We start from the raw sequence: 5,152 nt of genomic DNA on the forward strand, positions 1-5,152 counted from the left end.
ATTCCCATCCCTCCTGGTTTCTAGTAGAACAATAGTGTTCCATGACATACATATACCACAGTTTGCTAAGCCGTTCCCCAATTGAAGGCCATTTACTTGATTTCCAATTCTTTGCCACCACAGGGCTGCTATGAATATTTGTGTACAAGTGATGTTTTTATCCTTTTTCCTCATACAGAAAGGCTTCTTAGCTGAGGGTCTGTTAGCTTGTTTTTTAAAAAATAGTTTGATAACTGAATTATGGAATCATAAATTGTGATTTTACCATAATTGTTTTCATTTGTCATCCTATTTTATTTTATACTTCTAAAACGACTTCCAAAAGAAGTTGAGAACCCTGTTGGGAAGGGGTATGGAATGACATAAGGAAAAGTCTTGGTGCAGAGACCATGCACCTTCAAGAAGGAGGCTAACACGAATAGTCTGCTAAAGAAGGTGTTAGCCATGTAGGTAGAAATGAAATGAATGAAATATTGTGGGGAGGTAGACAATATATGACTTGGCAACCAAGTGACAGAGATGGGTATGGAGAGAGAATTCAAGGGGGGAGGATGGTGGTGCCCTTGATTGAAACAGGGGAGTTAGGAGGAGGGGGATGTTTAGGGAAAGGATGAAATTTGAAAGGAGATCTCTAGCAGGCAGTTGACAACAAGTGACTGGAATTGAAGTTAGGGCTGGATATAGATTTAGAAATCACCTACAACATGGAAATATGTTTCCATGAACGCACATGTATAATGAATATCAGATTGCTTGCTGTCTCAGGGAAGGGAGAGGGAAGGGAATTTGGAACTCAGAATTTTATAAAAATAAATGTTGCAAACTATCTTCACATACGATTGGAAAAAAATAAAATACTATTTACAAAGCAATTACCTCCATAGAAATGATACTTGAACTTCATAGAAACTAATGAGATCCTCGAGTCAAGAGTAGAAAGGACAGAGCTTTGGAGAACAGGCATGCAGGAGGATGATGATCCAGCAAGAGAGACTGAGAAGGAAAAATAAATTAAGTGGAAAAACCAAGAGACAGTAGTTCCATGGAAACCAAGGAGAGTGTCCTCAAGGAGGGAGCCAGCTGTAGAATCCCAAGCTTCAGAGGTCAGAGGACTGAAGAAAAGGGTATTATATTTCACAACTGAGACTACAGGTAGCCTTGGAGGCAGTGGTTTCTATGCAGTGGTGGGGTCAGAATCTAGATCACAGAGAGCTGAGAAGTGAGCCTGTGGTTAAGTGGAGACAGAGTCCTTTGCTGGGACTTCAGTGGTGAAAGGGGTGGAAAAGCATGGTGTTGCAAGGGTGATGATTAGGTGAAGGTTAAAAATGAGGTAAGAGAGACCTGAACAATGAAGCAGCTAGGCGGTGAAACGGAGAGCACCAGTCCTGGAGTCAGGAGGATCTGAGTTCAATCTGTGCCACAGATACTTGACACTTATTAGCTGTGTGACCTTGGGCAAGTCACAAGTCATTGTATGCAACATGCACTAGATGCCTCACATCCAGGGCCATCTCCTGTCATCCTGGAGAAAAAAGTGAGGCTGGTGACTTGGCACAGCCTCTCCTCACTCAAATCCCATTCATGTGCTTGTCATGATATCACCTCCCTGATGTCAGGTGGGCACTTGTTTGTAGGCACCTGGCTGGATAATGAACCGCTAGATATGGAGATTCAAGAAGGGAAGCTCATAGACCTCTGAACTTTGTGCTTAGAATATTCCACATCTCTTCATTTCTGCCAGCTGAACTACTTCTATTCATCTTTTTAAAGACTGATTCAAACACTAATCTCTTCTGAGAAACCTTCCTTGGTTTCCCCACATCGGTAATCTTCCTCAGAGCTCACACAGAGCTCTGTTTTCTTTTTCAGTTTTGTCTGACTTTTCATGACCCCATTTGGAGTTTTCTTGGCAAGGATGCCAGAGTGGTTTGCCATTTCCTTCTCCACACACAGAACTTTGGCCCTCTTTAATGCACATATCCCAATATAATATTACGCATTATAATTATCTCTGTTGATGCCTCATCCCCCTACAAAAGTCTAAGTTCCTTAATAGCAGGGACCATGTCTTACTGAAATTTATTTCCCCACAATGCTTTGTAGACAGCAAAAGCATTTAGGAAACATTTGTTGATTCTCACTATGCTTATCTTTTTTTTTTTAGGTTTTTTTTTGCAAGGCAACGGGGTTAAGGGGGCAGCTAGGTGGCGCAGTGGATAAAGCACCGGCCCTGGAGTCAGGAGGACCTGGGTTCAAATCCGACCTCAGACACTTAGTAATTATCTAGCTGAATTATTAAGTGTCTGAGGCCGGATTTGAACCCAGGTCCTCCTGACTCCAGGGCCCGTGCTTTATCCACTGCACCAACTAGCCACCCCTCATTATGCTTATCTTAAGGCTACTCTGACCAAAGCTGGGAAGAGAACAAACCATGAAGACTCTGGTGCTCGGAAATGCCTCACTTTGTACCCAAGCAAACCAATAGCTAAGTTGGAAAAGTAGGGAAGGTGGAACCAAAACGGTAGCATGGTAGGAAGCAAGGCAGTGAGCTTGATCTACAAAACTCTTCCAAACACACCTAGGAAATTCACCAGGTCAAATTCTGATGGGAAATTTGGAAAAAGTCATTTGTTATAGCTCAGCTCAGCCTAGGGAGTTAGGCAGGGAGGTCTTTGAATAACAGGGATTGGGTCAGGCTAGGAAGATGCAGTATAGGGGATACTTTGACCCAGGGAGAGGCTTCACCCCAGCACAAAAGTAGCTCTTATCTCTAGGATACCATCAGACCTATACTGGGGTCTGCCTTTCCACAAGGACAAGTGTGAATTAGCAGCTTTGTCAACTGTAGCCTGAGTCACAGATACAGGGCAGACAGCACTGGGATTATGTGTAAGGGATTGGTATCCTGGGTAAGCAAGTTCTGGGCGCTATGAGACTGGAGCAAGTTCTGAAGCCAAAAGTTAGCAGTGTGGCTTAGTGCCACCCCCCCTCCCCAACACAGAAGAGGATCTCTCACTTTTAACATCTATTCCAGCCTGCAAGGGGCAGTAATGGGAGCTAGAATTCTGCTACTTTGAACCAACATTAGTTGAGTTCAGTAGCAGTCTATTCTTGCTTAGATCCCCAAATCCTACAAGTCCCCAGCTGTCCCTGAGATCCTGGAATAATACAATACAACAGGACCAGTCCAGACCTTCCCTTTAAAAGTGTTCAAAGTCACGAAACTGGAAAAATGAACAAACAAAAAAAGCTATAAAGAACTATTATGGTGGCAGGGAAGCTCAGAACACAGACCCAGAAGGTGACTCCAAAACATCAACAAGCACAGCCTCAAAGGAAAACAGCTTGAACACAAATTCTAAGTCCTAGAAGAGCTGAAGCAATAGCTGAAAATTTTTTTTTAAATAAGTGAGAGTGTTTGAGAAAAAAAAATTGGAAAATGAGTTTTAGAAGAACTGTTGTTCTTGTTGTTCAGTTGTTTCATTCACGTCCAACTCTTGTGACCCCATTTGGAGTTTTCTTAAAGATACTGGAGTGTTTTCTCATTTCCTTCTCCAGCGCATTTTACAGATGAGCAATTGAGGCAGAGTTAAGTGACTTGCCCAGGATCACAAAACTAATTAGTATCTGAAGCCAGATTTGAACTCAGGAAGAGAAGTTCTCCTGTCTTCAGTCCCAGCACTGTATCTGCTGTGCCACCTAGATGCCCTTATGGAAGAATCAGAAAGGGAATTAACAACTTGGTACAAGAGGTGGAAAACATGGCCCAAGCAAACTCCCTGAAAATTAGAATGTACCAAGCAGAAGCCAAGGACTTCACCAGGGAACAAGAAATATTAAAACGAAGTCAAATATGAAAAGATAGAAGAAAACGTAAGATATCTCATAGCAAAAATAGACAACTTAGAAAATAGATCAAGGAGCAAACATTAAGAATCAATGGACTAGGGGCAGCTAGGTGGCACAGTGGATAGAGCACTGGTCCTGGAGTCAGGAGTACCTGAGTTCAACAAAAACTTCCATGGACATCATAGCCAAAATCCAGGTTCCAGGTCAAAGAAAAAATACTGCAAGCAGCCAGAAAGATTTCAAAAACAAGGAGACACAGTCAGGATCACACACAATTTAGTAGCTACCACTCAAAAGGAACAGAGGACTTGGAATATGACATTCTAGAAGGCAAAATACATGGACTTATAGTCAAGAATGATTTAACCAGTAACAATGAGTATCAAGGAAAAATTAAATAGAGGACTTTCAAGTATTCCTGATTAAAAGACCAGAGGTGTGGCAATATTTTGAAGTTCAAATACAGGTGTTAAGAGAAACATAAAAAGGTAAACATGAATGACGATAAAGGACTAAACAAATGTTAAGTGCTTAAATTCAAATACAGAGGATATGTGATAGATGTCCCCTCTGAACCCTATAATCATAGGGTCATATTCTATTAGAAAGAAGGTCTGGAAGTAGTTCTGTTATCTTTTGATGACCTTTAGAATGGAAAGAGAGGAATAAACTGGGAGGAAAGGGAAAGGAAGGAAAGGGGAAATTATCACACATAATCAAGGTACACAAGCAGACTATACAAACAGGAGGAAGGGATGGAGGGAGTGGCTGAGCCTTGAACCTCACTCTCATCTGAACTGGTTAAAAGGAGTTAGAATAGGGGCGGGTAGGTGGCGCAGTGGATAGAGCACCGGCCCTGGAGTCAGGAGTACCTGAGTTCAAATCCGGCCTCAGACACTTAATAATTACCTAGTTGTGTGGCCTTGGGCAAGGCACTTAACTCCACTGCTTTGCAAAAAATAAAAAAAGGAGTTAGAATACCCAGAGTTGGGTACAGAAAAACAGGAAAAGAAGAGAAAGGGGGAAAGGAGGAAGGGTAAATTAAGGGAGGATTTAGTACTAAGCAAAGCAAACTAAGGATATACAAAAATATTTATAGTTCTTTTTATGGTGGCAAGAATGTAAATCTGAGAAAGTATTCATAAAATGGGGAATGGAAAAGTTAGGGCATATAAATGTGATAGAACACTAATGCTCTGAACTTCTATCAGCGAAATGATCAAGCTAGACTCCCTAGGACTAATGATGCCACCTATCTCCTAAAAGATAAGTAAATGACTCAGAGGACAGAATGAAAAGCATT

The sequence above is a fragment of the Macrotis lagotis genome, chromosome X (assembly GCF_037893015.1).
Source record: "Macrotis lagotis isolate mMagLag1 chromosome X, bilby.v1.9.chrom.fasta, whole genome shotgun sequence".
Taxonomy (NCBI): Eukaryota; Metazoa; Chordata; class Mammalia; order Peramelemorphia; family Peramelidae; genus Macrotis; species Macrotis lagotis.